This window comes from Protopterus annectens, chromosome 5.part0, assembly GCF_019279795.1.
Source record: "Protopterus annectens isolate FY-2018-M chromosome 5.part0, PAN1.0, whole genome shotgun sequence".
In the NCBI taxonomy this organism is placed as follows: Eukaryota; Metazoa; Chordata; order Ceratodontiformes; family Protopteridae; genus Protopterus; species Protopterus annectens.
In genome coordinates, this window is record NC_056735.1 from 1,726,949,871 (window position 1) to 1,726,970,079 (window position 20,209).

Below are 20,209 nucleotides of genomic sequence, written 5' to 3' on the forward strand. Positions count from 1 at the left end.
ACACACACACACACACACACACACACACACACACACACACATCATAATCATCAGCTCCCTTTTAACCATTTCTAGATATTCTCACATCATGTAGCCAGATTATGTTTTCAATATTGACACTGCAGTGCAGCATACAGGGGCTGTGAGCTCCTGAGTATGCCATCATTTTTATGCTAAACAGAGGTCCCAGCTCTCTGAGTTGGTGGTATCTCAGGTTGATGTAAAAATCTAATGGCAGTTTTCAAAAAAGCTATTTTTTTTATTTAAGGAAAGAAACATACAGCATTTTAACTTTTTGGGATGAATGACTATACCTAAAAAGACCATTGTGATCTTTTGCCTAGTACACATCAATGAACCTATTGAAAACTCAACCCCCTACTAAAAATTAAAACTTTTTCAACATTCTTTCTCCCTTTTTTATTTATAAAAACATACAATATCAATCACAAACTTTCTAATATCTTATATTCCTTATACTCCCCACACTTTCATCCATAACCGTTTTTCTATCTATTTCCTCTTTCAAACTCATAGGATCATAGGATTATAGGAGGTTGTTAGGCTAATGGCCTTGGAGCCCCTTCAAGCCTAGCCAAGAGTTTATCCCCAAAAAGAAACCTCACCTGTCGCCCCTGTCAATGATGGACTCAAGATTGACCAATCTAGAAGTGTGATTGTTTGTTGTAAATGGAAACTCATCTGTGCCTGCTGCTTTCCCTGATGGGCTCCTCATCTTCTCTTGTTGTAGGGCAGTGTTCTTAGTGCTCCTTCTATGTCCCTTTGATATCCTGTGGGCCTGGTGAGCAGAAGGATGTCTGACTTTATCTTTCTGTCTTTGTCTTGCAACCTGATAGTTTCTTTATGACACCTATTGAGTTATTTTCTAGAAGCTAGTAGAACTCCCTTCTTAACTTCTTTCTTAGCTATCCAGTATTCCTTCCTAACCTAGTCTGTCTTTTCTATGTCCCACTTTGTACCAGCACTCCTCCTTTCTTTTGATGACTTCCTGAACTTCCACAGTAAGCTTTCCTTATGTACCTTATTTGTATAGCTGGCTAAGCCTCATAGCTGTTCAGTAGTCCTCACACACGCTGTTTTGAGGTGCGGACATTCTTCTTCAACTAGGCCTACTTCTTGTTTTGGGTACTAGAGCCCCGAGTAATTTGCTGTACTTTCTCTCAAATGTTTATGTCTTCCATTCATGGGGTAATAGAGCCCCCAGTAATTAATTGTACTTTATCTCCAGTCAATTTCCATGACTTCTATTCATGGGTGAGTTTGAGATGGAAACACTCAGCATCTTTTGGGGGAAGACCCCCCCCCCCACAACAGCATAAGGAAAAGCAATTCTTATTACTCCTTAACATGCCAAATATCTGTATTACTCATCCAACATTTTAGTATACAAACCTCATTGCATATAGCCAACCAAATATGCCAAATGCATGTAAACAAGTCTTTATCCATTATATTCCACTTACTTTTTTTCAGCTCCTTTATATAAAAAAATAGATGCAATCATTTGCATATTATTTTCTTCAATATACCATTTATTCCCCATTCCTGTCCAGCAGAATTTCTCATACTCTAGAAAAATGTGATCAACTGTTTATTCCTTGTTACATACACAATATAGCCTTTCAGATAGCTGCTTTTACTTCATTCTGACCACACATTCTTTAATATATAAAAATCATTTTTTTAACTTATAATAACTTCTTCAATTTAACTGTCTCTTCCTTTACTAAGGATCAGCATTGTGATATTTATTCATAATGTGTTAATGCCAACTCTTTCTCTTTTTTGTCTCTTCTATTACATGACTTATGTGCCCTTCTTGTTATTCATATATTTAACAGCTTCTCCTTTAATTTTTCATCTCTCCTATACTTCCTGGATTGTACCACTTTGAAAATGTGATCATATTTATTTCTTAATATGGTAGTCACGGCATCTTTTTCAGTTTATATAGCACTCAATATTCCAAATAAATGCAATGTGCCACAAAGATTACTCAATTTATAAAACCCCAAACCACTCTATATTTGTATTGTATGCTATACTTCTTTTTATAGGATTTACTCTAGAACCCCAGACTGCATGAAATACATTTAATAGAACTCTATGCAGCCTATCTCTCTTAACATTGCCAAATGTATCAAGTTAACTTTTATTCTGAAAAGATAAGTCATATATTTCCCATGCAACAATCAAGTCCTTTATGTCTTGTATTATGTCATTGCATTGATTTAGTATACTCTACCTCTAGATTTAGTGTTTTACACTTCAGTATCATGCCTACTAGCAAATATTCCACCTATTTTTATTACTTTTTCAAATCCTTTAGTTTTTCTCTAGTTAATCTAATTCAACAATCCTTAGAAGAAAACACAGACTTCCCAAGACAACACTTAGCCAAATCTTTTTAACTATTATAGCAATGTAATCTGCATTGCATAGCATTATAGATAATTTCAGTAAATCCCTGTAAATCAAATTTGCCTCACAATTAATTATTCATAGTTTTTCATTAACTCCTTTTATTACTAAGTCAAGATGTATTGTAATCAATGGGCATCCCTTAACTACCCCACTTTTAATGTCATTATTCGGTTTATCCAACCATTTAATACCACCGCTGTTGCACGTTTCATAAATATTTTTATTTAATTATTTTATTTTGAATACACCATTGTTTTAAAATATGTGATTCCTGATTATGATGTATATTATCATATGTCTTTTTAATGTCACATATAATCAATTTGCTTTCAGTTTGGTTTTGTGTAATTTCATCTTTTACTTCAACTATAAGAATATATGTTTACTCTCCTTTCCTTTCTTCCCATAAACTCAATCATCAGTTATCTCTTTTATAACAGTATTAAACCTTATTTGAAAAATTGATAACTATTTAATAATCTGCATTGCTTGTTAATGTCTCCAGATGTCTAATAGTTTCTTATTATTCTTCCTCTAAATAAATCTAATAATGCTTCTACATAATTCTCTTAATTTTATGCCTTGATTCATCCACTCACATATCACTTTATGAAAATGCTTCAGCTCCTCCTCACTCATTTTCCTGCAAAATGTTTAATTAATATCATCTTTCTCTGGTATATATGCTTTTTTGAGCTTTCTCAGTAGTGATTTCTCTGCTCAGTATATCTATTCTTTAAAGATGTTTAACCCCCGTTCTACATCATGTATAATCTGTTTCTGTGTATTTATAGCTTAAAAAAGATAACACAGATATTATCTATTAACAATCACACCTTTCTTATTCTCTGTACCTCCATTAGCATTCTTTTATTATATTTTGGCCTACTTAACAAAGGATTAATCTCTTTCTACTTTCAATAACATATCTTTGCCATAATAACCTTTCTCTTCTATTTGCTTCATTCAACTTACATAGTACTTTTTCTGTATTCTCATTACTGTCTCCTATAATGTCCATTAATGTCTGACATTACTCAACATAAATTTCTTTTTTACTCATGTGCGACAAACATTCTACATTAAGAGGCATAGTCTTATATTTTCTTCTGTAATCAACCCACCACGTTACCCAATTCTTATACAACTCTCTCATTTGTAAATCGTCTGAAAATAACACAGCTTTCATCTTGTACCTGTAATTTTGAACGATACAGCTACATGATCAGAAAACCTTCAAAATGCCAGTATTTGCTTTCTTTGGTCTTTCTGGTAATATAAAAAAAAGTCAAGTTCTGTTCTTGCCTTTCCCTTTACATATTTATTTTCCTGGCCTACAATAAAAAATGATTTATATACTTTAACCTCTCTCCTTTGCTTTCTTTTCATTTCCCTAATGTCACAATTAAAGTATCTTAAAATCATCATACTCATGTTAGCATTCAATTACTTTTTAAATTATTGAAAAAGTTGTGTTCTTTAATCACCTAATGCAGATGCATAAACTACAAAAGTCTTATTACTTGCCCTTTAACACAACAATGTAATAGTTCTATCCTGAACTTTCCTGGATAAGCAATAGAAACTGTATATATTGTAATATAATTCACCTTATAAAATATTGACAATTCCAGAATATAAATTATGATCCACAGAGCTTATGACCCCCCAACTTTTCTTTAACTGTTCTTTCTGCTTTATTTAAGTATTTATCTAATAAGCATATTATGCCATAGTTTAACAGTTTACACCATAGTAGCACATCAATTGTTTTGCTTTCATTTTTAGACTGTTTATGTTAATGAAAAGGACAGAAAAATACATTTTTTTCTAGCAGTTTTCTTTCAAGACTTTTTTTGTTTGTTTTGTTTTTCTAACTCAGTTACTTGTAGTAATATTTTTCATTCTGCTTGTTGCATATGCCTTTTCAGGCTCTTTGGATTTTTTAAACATTTTTCTCCTACAACAAATCATTCTTTATAATTTTTTTCACCATCTATATAAATATCTTCCTCTCCTATCAATTTTTTCACCATCTATATAAATATTTCCTCTCCTTCCTCTGCTTCATTTTGGCCAGGTACATCTACTTCACCAATTAGCTCAGCTTGCACAAATTGTTCCACATTTTGATTTTCAACATTTTCACTTTCTTTAATACAGTCATACATCTGATGTTAATTAGATTTGCAATACCTGCAACATGGCATACAGTTTTTAGCTGTATGGCCTTCCTGCTGACATACATTACATTGCCTTTTCATACACTAATTAATCAAATGATCTTCTGCGACACAAAGAAATAAATAAATTAGGTTGCCTTGAATATACAACAGTTCCTTTAATTCCATTAAGCATAATTGCATATATAATATGCTTTACAGAGTTGTCATTTTCTTGCAGTGTTACCCATATTTCCCATTCCCCAGACCAGATTTTACTTTCATCATATAATTTGTCCATAGAGTACACAGACTGATATATAAATAGAAAATGGCTCTTACTGTCCTTTTGTTCTTGGCCATCATATCTAAAATAAACAGTCTCTTGTTTACCACTGGAGTCTCTTCCTGAAATATATATTCTTTTTAAGGAAACAACTTATTCTTTGAGTCAACTTTGTCCATTAATTCAAATGTTTCAGAAGCACACTATAAAATGGGTTAATTCCCAAATAAATTAGTTAAGGAGCCAATTTGTAATATATTAAATCTGAATGGCTCAATATTCTTATCTCAAATAAAATTTTTGTTGAAGAAATCTATACAGCAGGGTTTTTTTGCTTAATACTCTGCTCTGCTCTGTTATTCTCTTTTTATCAACCACAGCTACATCATATTTTCTCTTTATATGGATTTTGTTTCCCACTTTCTATGGTTGTGTCTGTGCTGGTGCTTGCTGTTCACCTTCAAATTGTAAAACATCTTCTGAACTTCTTGCTCCCCTTTCTTCACTGTCCTGGACCAGATCAACAGCTTGCAACAATGGAATGACAATGCTGTCCTTTGTTTCATAATCACTCATTAATCAACTTAAAATAGAGTCTTCCAAACCTCCTTCCTCAAGTGTGGTAACTACAGACTCCTCTCCTCTCCTCATCAACCATTTTGACAACAAATATATTTGCTGATTGCTTTTCAGCCATATCTACTATCCCCAAATTTTTTTACACAGAATGTTCACTGCTCTGCTTCAGCTTGCAGTAATGTTCATGTTCCTCCTCCTCCTCCTTCTTTCTCCTTCCTGTTGCCACCTACTGGCTTGCAAACTGGAAAAGATTAGAGTTGCGTTATTATATATACATTATGTACACATTATTTACACATTATTATGTATTATTTGCATATTTATGCAACCCTGTGTCCATACTATTTACATAATTCTTACAATTTCTTCATCAGTAATGAATCACAATTTTTGTACATACTTCTATTCCATCCATCCATCCATCCACAACCCCTTTTTTCCCATTTTTGAATATTGGGTCAGGGTGTCACTTCAAGAGTAACAGTCATCTAGACCCAATGTTTGTACCACCAGTTGGCTAACCCTGCTATGGATACTTCCCATTTCCTTAATTTTCATTTATCCTCCCCAATGCTTTTTCCATAACCATTTTTCACTTTCTGCAAATACATCTTCTTCACTTTTATTTTGTTATATATTAGTCCTTCACATCATTTCCACCATATGCAGATTATAGCAAATAATATTTTATCCCATTTATCACTTTCCTCTTTCCTTCCTTTTTCAAATATACCATACAATCATACCTCTCAACCTCTTAGCATAAACCATCTGGACAAGACCTAACAGGACAGGGGGCAAAGGCCCAAAAATAGGAACAGATTTTAAATGTTGCTCGTATAAACTTAGAAAGTTGTTAGACTAACAGGATTAGTATTCGCAAGGATTTTCCTGAAGAATATGAAGTCTGAAACACAAATGTATGTCATTATTTAGTGAATTCAGTCCTCAAATCATCCCAGTCATTTTCCAGAAAATCACAAATTTTATGAGGAACAGATAAAAAATATGAGGCAAAAATATGGACATTCTATGAAAATCTGCACAGTTCAGAAGTATGCGATACAATATCATCTCCATATTCATTTCCTTGGAAAGACTTCCGCGGTGGTACAGAGGTAGCGTTGTTGCCTCACAGCAAGAGGTTCTCCTGTTCGATTCTCGGCTGGAGTGCAGGGAGTGCCTTCTGTGTAGAGTCTGCATGTCCTCCCCGTGGTTGGGTGTGTGTTCGAAAGACTTGCATAAATGGGTGTGCCTTTGTTGAAGGTTGAACATCAAACTGGCACCTCGGTGTTCGTGAAAATCTACTGCCAATCATTAGCGGACTGGAGTTCCGCTGTGGTGACCCCTAACCGGAAAAAGCAGAAAGACAACAACAACAACATTCATTTCCTTGAGACCTTCTCAACTATATACATTTTTAATTTTTTTCCAAAAGACATTCATTTAACATTATAAAAAATGTTTTGCAACTTCCTGTATCTTGTAATCACAACACATTTTTTCTTCTATTGCTGTATATTTCATAGTTCACTTAACAGGTAACGTGTTAAAATGTTCCATAAAAAGTCCCCAGCTTCACAGAAATCTTAAAACGTTTTCTTCTTTGCTTTATTGCATTTCTAACATCATCTGATAAATGACTCCATGGATATACAAGAAAAAGTTTGCATAACTTTTATACCACTTGTCCCTTTTCTTATTACATCAGTTTTTTTTAAATTTCTATAACTGTATCTTATATACATATTTCCTTCCATACTCTTTGTCATCCTTTCATTTTCTTTTTACTTTTTTCTATGTATCTTCATACCTCTCATATAATAATTTTCCAGCATTTGTTCTCCCTGTTTTTTACACTATTAACCCAAAACTGGTGCATTTGTGCTAAAAAATAGGATTTTGTTAGACCAACAATCTTCTTTTTTACTGTATATTCTTCTTCTTCTAAAAGGATTCAGTCTTGAACCCCATATACAACTGAAATATATTTGTAGCAATTTTTAAATTTTTCCTGGAAACATAAACATCCCCAATATAATCAAGTTCCCTAAAATGTAAGTATTTAACATATATGCTTTTTGTTACATGATAAATTAAAACTGTTCCACCATGAAGGCATTTTTTCCAGTTTCACCATCCACTGATTTGGTATTTTTCAGTTTTCTGACTTAACCTCTAATATATAACTTTCTTCTTGTTATAATAAATTCCAGCCATCTTCTTTATTTAAAAAAAACCCTTACATTTTTTTTCCTTTATTCAGTGTTAAAACCACCTTTCAATATTTTTTTTCAGTTCTTATAATACTTTCATTCAGCCATCCTCTAAGCTTTGCTACACTACCCAAATCATATGTATAAGACTGACATGGTGGGTATCTCAGTTTCCTTTCACAATCTTCAGTCATACTTCATCAATTTCTGTCATAAAGCTTTGAATAACTGCATTTATTGCTAGAACCAAAATGTGCATACTTAAGGGACACTTCTGCTTAAACCCTCTCCTTACACTGATCTATTTCCCATGCATCAATTTACCACTACTTTCACCCATAAATTTTCATCACACGTTTTAATACGTTCCACTATTTTTCTTATCCCATATGCTTCCAAACTTTCCCACATTGCCTCATGACTTACCTTATCAAATTTTGTACATTACACATAACCAATCCTACCTCATTTTTTCATCAAGATAATACTTATTATTTTCTTTAATATTGTTAATGCTTCCCTTACTTCCCCCTTTATACCAAACACATTTCTTATTACTTCATTTAACAAATTTTGCATCCTTTTTATACTATTTTCATAAATATTGCTTAAATTTATAGATCTCCATTTTCTTATATTTTTAATTTCTTCCTTTTTCATAGAAATTTTATTACCTCACAAAATATGTCTTCCTGAACTATCACTTTATCTAACCATTCATTTAATGCTTTACAAAAAACATATTTTCTTCCATCTCAATGTGCATGCAAGACTCAGAACTTAGTCTATCTAATCCTATTGCAGACTCTTTTCTCCTTTCTTTTATTACTTCCTGTATTCCTTCTATAGTCATCTCTTTTTCCAGTTCTGCCTTAGTAACTTTAGATAATTTAACAGCCTTCCAGTTTCTCAACTTTTTCCTCTTCATACATTTTATCTAGAAATATTTCCACTACCCTCTTTATTTCTTTTTTTTTTTGTTGTTGTTTATATATTACTCCACCCTCTTCATCAAACAATGCACCAATTTTTCCTTCTTTTATTTTTATTTGTTTTCCTAAATAGTGTGATACCTTTTCTTTCTTATGTTTTAAGAAAAAAGTTTGCATAAATAACAGATTATAAACTTGCACTCTATTTTTGTCATATGGCTTTCTATCTTTCTTATTTTATTTCTTTTTTCTCAATATCTGCTTGAAACTATTCCATTATTTCTTTACATTTCTTTTCATTTTTGTTTTTCATTTTATTTTCTAACATCAAAAATATTCTTATACTTTTTTTTAAATGCTACCCACTATACAGACTGATTTTCATAAACTTCCCTCACTGTCATATGTTCTTCCCATAATTTCTTATACTCCAGATTCATTTATTTTGTCTTACTATCTTCACCAGTTAACATTTATATTCCTTTTCCTTTTATTATCTCTTTATTATCACCTTTTACTTGCCCACTCAACTCTGTGATAAAAAAATCAACAATTTCCACACCTTCTTGTATTTCTTCTATTCTATAAGAACATGTTACATCGTATATATGCTTTAAATATCCCTCTTTGATAAGTTTATTCTTTTTCCTACCAGTAGTTCACCACATTTTATAACTTCCTTCAGTACTTCATATCTTATGTTACTTTCCTCACCTTGTTTCTTAAATTACAGTTAAGGTCTCCTTTCATAATAATAAAAATATTAAGCAAAACATATTTTAAGACCTCAAACATAGTTTTCCTGTCTGTCATATACGAGTGTGGATAAACTGCAAATCTTACATGCCATTCTCTGTTTCCTATGTCATGCATCACCCTCCTACCTGGTATATATATTATAGCATCCATTATTTTAACTTTTTCATTTCTTATCAAAATTCCTATTCCTGAATATTCTACATTTCCTACAGACCATAATCTTTTCCCTCCACACACAAGGCCTCAATTCTATCCTTTTTCTCTTTTTTTTTCAATATATCATGTATTTAATGAACATATAATTTCTGCTTTCACATGCTTACACCATTCAATTACCATTAGCCCCAATATAATTTCTAATACTGTTTACATTAACTCTTTGTAAATTTACATCATCCTTTTCCTTTCCTTGCTTTTTTTCCAATGTTCCTTTTTCTTTTCCTTCCTCATACCCTTCCAACTACTGACTTAATTTTATTCTTGCTCTTCTCCTGTGTCCAAATCCCCCTTCTCTCTTTCTTTACTTCCCAGTAGTTCATATATATTATCTTCCTGAAGAACACTCTCCCATATTTAACTCCATTTCTTCTGAAAATGTTATATGTTCTTCTATATTTTCTGCCACAAAATGATCTATATCATTATTTTTGCTATTATTTTCAGTATTTTCTTCAGCCATTCCTTTGTCCTGTAACAGGACAGTCAAACCAAAAAGTCTATTGGACATCACATTTACTATACTTTGCTTCACATTTTAGCTGTATGTTCCTCTCTCTACATTTCCTGTATATTCATTTTCCCAATCCCGTACTAAATCACCACAAAAAAAAGCTCAGACCTTTGGCTGGCCCAGTATCTCACAGTCCCTCTCTTTCTGGTAACATTTATTACATTTTGAACATCCTACACAGGGCCAGCCTTTGGTCAGCTGGTGCCCTAGGCAAAAGAGCTCCACAGCATCCCCCCATACCACCTGGTGCCCCCATCCTGATCTACCTACACCATTTAGACTACTTTTTTCTTCCTTTTTCTCACAGTTTCTTACTCTTCAGCTTTTCCATTTACACATTCAAGATATTTTAAAGAAATCAGTTCTTTACTGCAAAAAAAAATAAATAAAAAATAGACAAATAAATACTGGTAAAGCATCCCTGCTTGAGCGGTGCCCTAGGTGGTCTCTTGGTTGGCCTTTGCCTAAGGCCGGCTATGATGCTACATCCTTCATTCTGTCAAATTTAATGTTAATAACACTTTTCACCCCCTAGTCCATGCATTTCTTTTATCACTTATCTTTTTTATATCATGTACTTCATTACAAACATTAAGAAAAAAATATTTAATTTCAGCAATGTCAGTGTCAGCAGTTTTGAATTCTGCATGCATTTTCTTTTTAAGCTGCAGTCCAAAATTCAAAAAATATAGTCCTTCTACGGTGCACTCACATCTTCTTCCTGCCTCAGACCTGAATTTTTCTAATAAACCAAATGTTTCAAAAATAATTTCACAGAAGTCCTCAGTGGCCAAATGTATTAGTGCTTTAATGTCTTTTACAGTAAATCCTAGAGGCAAAATTATATTTTCCAAAACATCATATCTATTTAAACAAAAGTCATCCTTTGTTCTAATTCTTATCACAGGCTTCTTAGTTCTGAGTTTATCACTTACAGTCTGTTGCTCTATACAATAACTGCTTCTCTTCCCATTCTTACAGCATCCATATATATATATATATATATATATATATATATATATATATATATTTCATATCCTTTTGCTAATTTATGCCTGCAAAACTAGTTATTCCAGTAGCCCAAGACACAACAGTGTCACACCTCTCAACATCTTAGAGCAAGAAATCTGGGCAAAGCCATAAATAAAAGTGGGACAAAGGCCCAAAAATAGGGACAATTTTTAAATATTGCTCTTACAAACTTAGAAAGTTGATAGAATAACAGGTTTTGCATTAGCATGAATTTTGTGAAGGATGTGAAGTTTGAAACTCAGATTTCTATCATTATTTTCAAACTGCAATCTGTAATGGTTTACCACTAATTTGCCCGAAAACCATAAGTATATGAAAAATGGACCAAAAATATAAGGCCAAAATCTGGATATTCTGTGAATATCTATACAGTTGAAAGGTATCAGTTACAGTGTTTTCTGCTCCTTTATCTTCAAAATCCACTATTTTTCCTGTTGAAATTGTCATTTCCTTAACATGATCAGCTATTTCACTACAGCTTGGTTCTGCTCCATATGCTGATTCACTTTGCTGCATCAAATTCAGTAAATCCTAATTTGGTAATCCACTTCTTTCTAGCACTTTTACAATAACTTCCTCAATTCCAATAGCTTCAGTCACCTCTCATTCCACTTCTTCTAGAGGAACTAGGAATTATACTCAAGCATGGTCCAAATTGTCTTGCTCAAGCAAAGCTGTCTGCTACCACATGCAGGAAGTGTAAAAGAAGGAAAATATGTGAAAGATCAAGGAAATGCGGATCTCATGATGGACTCTCTGCCAGGTTAAAAGCTAATCTATACAGGCCTGTACTCCCAGCCTTGCAACTGGTCAATGATTGCTGCTTGAATAGCAAAATGGACTACATAAGACAGGAGTTAACTACTCATAGCAAGGTGGGAAACAGCTGTGAACTTATGTTTAGTAACACATGGTTAAACAATAATATAAATGATAGTGCAGTCTATGTAGAAGGCTTACATTATTTAGAGCAGACAGAAACCAGGCACACTGCAAAAAAATTAAGGGGAGGGGAATGTCTGTATCTATGCCAACAATAACCTGTACACCAACTCTCAGCTGGTTACTAAACACTGCTCTGAAAATATCGAGTTTGTGTCATTGAAATGCAGACCTTTCTATCTGCCAAGGGAGTTCAATGGTGTGATCATCACGGTGGTGTATATTCCCCTGAGTGGCAATACCAACGAGGCACTGAATACACATTACCAGTCAATCAATGAGCTACAGAACCAGAATCCAGAGTTTGCTCACATAATAACAGGTGATTTTAATCAATCAAATCTGAAAACAGTTTTACCTCATTACTTCCAACATGTGGTCTCTGCAAAAATGGGAGAAAACATTCTGGATAAGGTCTACACCAATGTCAAGCTAGCATATAAGGCAGTACCTCATCCACATATGGGTAACTCAGATCATCTTTACATTATGCTACTACCAGCATATAGGCCATTGTTAATCAGAGGAAAACCAGCCATCCAGGAAACAAATAAGGGTATGGCCAGAGGGAACAGTCTCAGCACTCCAGGACTGCTTCAAAAGCACGGACTGGAATATATTCAAGAAGGTGGCTACTCTGGACCAGAAAATTAACCTGAATGAGTACACAGAGTCCGTAATGGCCTATATATCAAAGTGTGTGGATGATGTGACAGTCAACAAGAGCATCGTCATATGAGCAAATCAGAAACTCTGGCTCCCACAAGTGGATTGTATGAGCTCTTGAAGGCACACAATGCTGCCTTTAAGTCTAAAGACAAAGATGCCCTTAGGGAAGCCAGACTGAAACTAAGTAGAGGAATAAGAGAGGCTAAGTGGGCCTATGGACAGAAAATTCAGGGTCACTTCTCAGACCTGAGAAACTCGGCGTCTGTGGTAAGGTATACAATCTACATCAGACTACAGGCCCCTACCATGTTAATGTGATGATAACATGGGGATTCTCAATGTGCTCAACAACTACTGCAGCAGGTTTGAGAAGGGAAACAATACAAGAGCAATGAAACTACCCACCAACCAAGAAGATGAAGTGCTCCACCTTCACCCAGCAGATGTTCAAAGGATGCGGCAATGAGTAAACCCAAGAATGACACCTAGTCCTGACAATATTCTGGGGTGGGTGCTCAGGGACTGTGCTGACCAATTAACTACTGTTCTCACTGACATATTCAACATCTCACTGCATCAAGCCACAGTACCCAAGTGTTTCAAGAATACAACCATTAAACCACTGCCCAAGAAGTCTCCACCCTCAAGCCTGAATGACTACTGACCAGTTGCTCTCATCTTCACTGTAATGAAGTGCTTTGAGAAATTGGTCAAAGCCTACTTAACATCAAGTCTTCCTGCAACACTGGACCCAGTCCAATTTGATCCAATTGCTCTATGGCAGATGCCATCTCACTGGCACTTCACTTATACTTAGCACACCTTCAGAACAAAAACTGCTATGTCCGCATGTTATTTATTGACTTCACTCGGCCTTCAACACAGTCCTCCCCCAACATCTGATTGAGAAACTGATCTATCTGGGTGTTAGCACTCCTTTATGCAACTGGATTCTGGACTTTCTTATTGACAGACCACAAAAGGTATGCATAGGCAACAACACCTCAATGAGCATCACACTGAACACCGGAGTACCTCAAGGATGTGTTCTGATTCCTCTGCATGCTTACACATGGCTGCATCACTAGGTACAACACAAACCACATTATTAAGTTTGCAGATGATACTACAGTGGTGGGTTACATCAGCAATGGTGACAAAAAAGCCTACAGAGAGGAGGTGAACCAACTGATTGTCTAGTGTGACAAAAACAACCTGGCTCTCAATGTGAATAAAACAAAGGCAATAACAGTAGATTTCAGGAAGAGACACAAGGCTCATTCTCCACTCACAATCAAAGGAGAAACAGTGGAAAGGGTGAAGAGCACCAAGTTCCTGGGAGTGCATATCACTTGTCTTGGTCAATAAACACTAATCACATTGTCAAGAAGGTGCAACAACGTCTACACGTTCTAAGAAGGCTGAGGAGAACAAAACTACCACCTTCAGTTCTCACAACCTTCTACTGGGGTAGCATTGAAAGCATCCTGACTAGTAATCTCTCAGTGTGGTATGGAAACTGCATGGTTTCAGATCGCAAATCTCCCAAGAGGGTGGAGAAAGTGGCGGAGAGAATTATCAGGTCCACGCTCCCATCTATCCAGGACTTGCACTCTGCTCGGTGCCTCAGCAGCACCATGAAAATAATCAAAGACTGCACTCACCCTGCCATGGTCTGTTCTCATGTATGCCTTCAGGCAGGAAATATCACAGCTTATGTTGCAAAACCACCAGATTTAATAGAAGCTTTTTTGCACAAGCCATCAGTTTTCTGAACTCCAGTAATAACATACACCATGCTAGTCATGGAGGTCTGGATTTGCAACAGTGAAGTAATTCACAGACATATGCAATAACTCTATGAAAGCACAATCTTATACCTTACATGCAATGTTAACAATGCCAAGTTAACATTCTATGCAATATGTCAAATTAGCATTCCGTGCAATTTGAAATCTGGCTGATTTTGATCTATGAAATATATTATCTGTGCAATATTTGGGGTACTGACAGAAACATGTAAGTGGAATAGTCTTGGTGCATGTCATTGTACTTGTTACTGCACTGCATAAATGTCTTACTACTGTTATTGTTAGATTAATTTTAGTGTATGTGTTATTGTTGTGTTAATATCAGTATATGTTGTATGCACATTGAGTTCAAAGTAATGCAATTTCATTCATTTGCACTGTTGTGTGGTTTGAATGACAATAAAGTTTACTTTGACTTTGACATCTTCCAAAACCCACACTTCTCCATTTCTCATGGCATCCTCCATCTTGGATTTCGCACAACCAAGTCAGCAGCAGCTCTCTGGCACAGCTTAGCGGTTGTGATCCAAAACAGCAAGACAAAAGAGTAGTGGGAATTCCCTGGTGTGCTGGTTAAGCTTCCTCTAGTGTGAATACCACCTTGGGTCTCTCCTGAAACAATTCCATTTGCCTAGTGGGACTAATTCAACCAACAAAGTGTAAACAAAATACATGTGGTCTGGGTGCTGAGTCAACTGTCACCATATCTCTTGATTAAGAACTACTTTCCTACCTTTTTCAGCAGTCATGCTTAACTGCTGTAGGTATTCTCTCATACAGTCCAACCATCTCTTTGTCTGGAGAACATCATTCTCTGGTCCCCTTATTCTTGTTTTCCAAAACTTTTTTTTTCAACAAATCGCCTTCTAATTTGTAAATAAATCACTTCAATCTGCTTTCCATGCCATTCTCTGCAAATGGGGCTAATTTGGCTTCTGTCCTTCTTTCTTAATCTGTCCTTCTATGTGCAACTTACTACCGACCTCAGGCACATCATATCCATCACCTCAAGCTGCCACAGCTTCTCTGTTTTTACTGTGTCATACAGTAGTACAAGTTGCACCACTGGTTTTCACACCTTACTCTTTGGCTCCTTTGGCATTCTTCTTTTATATGTTACCTCTGACTTGTGCCAGTTGGCTAAAGCATTTCCGATTCCTGCCTTGACGTCTTCATTCAGACTTGGCTCACAGATATTTGAAGCTATTCATTTTTCCACTGTTTTCCCTTCTAATTCAGTTTCTGCTTCTTTTGATATCCCCCATGTGCTGCAATAAACACCATCATGTCTGTACTCAGTTTCATCCCAAGTGCCCACAGTTTGCAATCTAATCCCCTATCATTTGCTAAAACTCCTGTTTAGTCGGCTTGTAATGCCACATTATCTCTGTACAGCAGCTTAGTTGATCTGTCTTTATCTAACCTCTTTGCTAATGTAGTCCATTACAAGTATAAACAAGAGTGACCTCAGAGTTGAACCCTGATAGACACCCACTCCAGCTGACAGCCCTTCTGTGATCCTAAACTTTGTACTTGTGTCATCTATTCCTTGTGCATAGCTTGCATTAATTCTACCAATGTTTCTGGAGCTTCAAACCAACTTCTTCTCCATTATCAGCCTCATTGCAAACATTTGATCAGTTGAGCTGCATCCTGATATGAATCTGAACTCCTGTCCTGTGCATTCATTGTTCCTTTGTAATTCATATGTTCTGCTTGTATTGCAATCACCTGTGTTGTCAATGAGGTGACAACAAGTAGGTGAGATATGAGTATATCCCTCGAAAACATTCTAGCAAATGAAGTCCAGCCAGATGAAAGATGGTGGTATGTGCAGTACCAAAATGGACTGTACTGCAGTTAATGGTATTCAATGACTTTTAAGGAGTTACAAAAGGTCTGGAATGGAAATTTGCCTTTTTGCTAGTCACACAGACGTATATATCAGGGCTAGTAGACATGGCCACCAGAAACTGCTGAAGGCCAAGAGGGGAGAGGATAAGGCAGGCACACAGTGTGACACAAAAAGGCATTTTCTTCTATATTCTGTCATAACAGAAGTATATATTTGATATGAAGTATATACAGTGGCAGCTGGAGCTGCATAAAGAAAAGGTAAACATCAAACTCCTGTTACTGTGTGTAATGGCAAGACTGGAAAATTGAATAAACAATTATTATAATGGAGTACTCTTTGCAAGCCTTGTCGGATGAAAAGACGAGTTCCTTTTGACAACTTGATTAACTAACTGTTTTTTTCCTGGATCCTGAACTGTGCAGTCCTTGGGGAAACATTACAGTAAGTGTCAGACCCCAGAAGGCTATATGAATGGAGAGCAATGCAAGGCACTGCAATGTAATAACAATAACAAATACGAGATTATTATTGTCTGCAGTGGTGAGTCTGAAGTGTTTGACTCTTAGCCATTTGCCCGATGGGAATGTGGATTATCATCTGAATAGTACAAAACTATTGCAACAGCAGTTATTTATTCTGACTTGTAAGAGAGTCAACACACTAACTCTGCACCAACTGGTTATTGCACAATATGTATGGCTATTCTGCATCCTGAATGGAAATAAATGATGGCACAGAGCATCAATGCCCTGTTATGCAATTACATTTATACTCAAGCAATAAAACTATGCCAGATCAAATTACCCAAAGACTTCAAGGCATGGTCAACAGTACATCTAATTACACCACAATATACAAGCTTCTTCACAGACAAAAATGCAACTTTCAGTACAGAATATATAATGTCAATAGCATTCTTTGGTTCTGGAGTAATACCTACATCATGAACTTATCTGAGCATTGAACTCTTGTCCTTTATTTTATATCACTATAGTATTTACCAGTTTTTAGCTAGTACAGCAGCACCATTATAATATTTTTCAGTATTTACAGTTCCAGTAAATGATCTTTTACAATAGCCCTAAAGAAAATGTAGAATGCATAAAACAAGGGAACAGCTGTTAAACAATTCATTTTAAATTAAAATGCAAGTTAAGGGCAAATTATATTAGAAAACAGTGCAGTTGCCTGCCACAGCCTATCACGTTAGGTTATATCATCTATGTTGTCTTGAAGGCCATGTGCAGGGATTAGATTGAGAAGGGAGTGGAACTCCCAGGAGGCAAAGCATCTGCAATTTATCCAGTATGAGTAAGTTAGAGGAAAATACAATTAAATGAAAAAGGATCTGCTGGTTGGGAGGGATGTTCAAATCCCTATGGCAGTAGGCAACAAACAATAAGCTATGATGCAGGCATAAGCTGAGAGAGGAAAGGAAGAACATATACATATGTGACCCTGTGATACTACTTGCATACATGACATGTATGTGCCTGCAACCAGTTCCTCTCTGTGTCAGAGGTAGCAGTAAGTTTGCATATCAGCACCAGAAAGTCTCAGTGTCACACACACACACACACACACACACACACACACACACACACACACACACACACAAAACAGGTTCAGAGTTGCTTATTTATTCAGCAGAAACAAGCCCATTACCATTGTCAGTCCTGCACACCTATTATCTCTGCCACTGACATAGAGGACCAGGTCTATATCACCTTTGTTACAGGAACTCACCTTCAAACCAAAACACATAACAGGGCTGAGACATTGACATCTAATGCAGAATACATAAAACATGCTAAAGGTTGTCAAACAACTTATTACAAATTAAACTTTAACTTGGTGAAGCTACAATTTTGTAAAAGTGACGTTAGATAGAGCAGACTATTTATTCACATTGATGTAAGTAGCAGCTGTGGAAAAATATAAAAATTGCATATATCACAATAATATGAAAAAAATATAACTGCCAAAGTACCAGATGCTTTGATTCATGCAAAAATCAGCATCCTTGATTTCACAAGACCAGCCTTCACCACTCCCATTCTATTCAGTGCAATGTAAGTGATTTGTCTCTATTAAGTTACTATCCTCAGTATGCATAACCTCCAGTTGTTAAGATTGTCAAGAAGTTTCCATTCAGCAACAACAGGAACTGACACACATCCTTCTGGGTCACTAATTCTAAAACAGATGCCTTTCTCCTGCACTACTTCAGTACTGTTAAAACTGAACTGTATGTTTTGTGTTCAGTACTAAACACATGCTGAGTAATAGACAGGGCAGAAAGATGGCCGGTGGCTCTAAGTGGGGAGTAGAATGGAGGAGCTACTTTTGGCACACCTTTTATGTAAATAAGAGGTATAGACAAAGTATATGAAAATGAGGAGCCCAATTTGGTTCTTTGTACCACAGAGTGAAACTGTAGTGTTAATTTTATAAGTGGCAACCCACCATGACCTAAACAGATGATGAAGAAGACTGAATCAAGAAATTCCTGGCTGACTTAAAAATCACCACCATTGGTGACCCTCTTCATGGTAGACAAATGCATCTTTTTTCAGACAGTGCACATCTGATGCCAATGCTAAAGTGTGTGTGTGTGGGGGGGGGGGGTAAGCCTCATCGCCCTATTGTTCTGACACCCTAGTGAATATAGAAGATGTGTAGAGGCTGAGAAGTCATTTGGAATAACCAAGTTAATTACCTAATATATTGCAGTTTAATGCAATACAAAAAATGCAAAATAATTCACAAGAAGGAAAAATCAAGGAAATCTGTACACAGCTAGAGAAGAAAGAGGGATAAAAAGCTAATGGTAAGCAATTGATGCGTTATATCAAAGAGATGAAGGATGGTAGAAAACTGATAGACTCAAGGTAGACATCATGTAAGTGATAAGTGCATTTCTGGGGATTTCATCATCACCATAAAGATAGAGGCATGACTGAGAAAGTGAAGGTTAAAAATTGGACCATAACTTGCACTACAGACCATATGAAGACAGCACTTAAGAACTTAGCATGAATAAACATGAATAAAAATTACAGCATAGGTACCGGACAGAAATGTTCAAGAACTTTAATAAAATCTGCTCAGCCCAGGTGGCTACCATCTTTCTGAAAAGAGACAAAGAAAAACAACTTGGCACAATATGAAGTCAGAAGCTGGATGGTTCACTGGAGACATGAAGCCAAAGCATTTCATAGGAATGGTAACAGTAGCAGAATTAAAAATTCAAGAATATATTTCACAGATATAAGGCAATTGTAAGCCATGATGGAGACAATAATCTGGATCTTATGTAGGGGGCAAATTATACTTGGAAGGCAGAGAAAGAAGTGCATAATGTAGACCAATCAGTCCTAACTTGCCATCTGAATCTGAGCTTCTATGCTCCATGAAGTTATAGTTATATTTTAAACATGATGCATGATGACAGCAAAAACAGTCAGCCTAGGGTTGATACCAGATGTTTAATATGAATAATTTACTTATCTAACTAACTGAATGGGACTCTACTTTATCCTGGCTAAAACTATATGCTCCTGCATCATTGTAAATATTCTGTATATGTCTTTATTCTTTCCAGCTGTACATTTGTTTTGTAATATTGTAGCTGTTATGTTAGCATCTTAGGCATGGTAATGGTTGAAAAAGGGTCTTGTACCAGCCCATTAACACAATTAGCAAAATAATAAATAAAGAAATAAAGTGAACAGTAGTCATATTACATGTAGATCCAAGTCACCTGTATCACAGTTGTAAGAGAACGC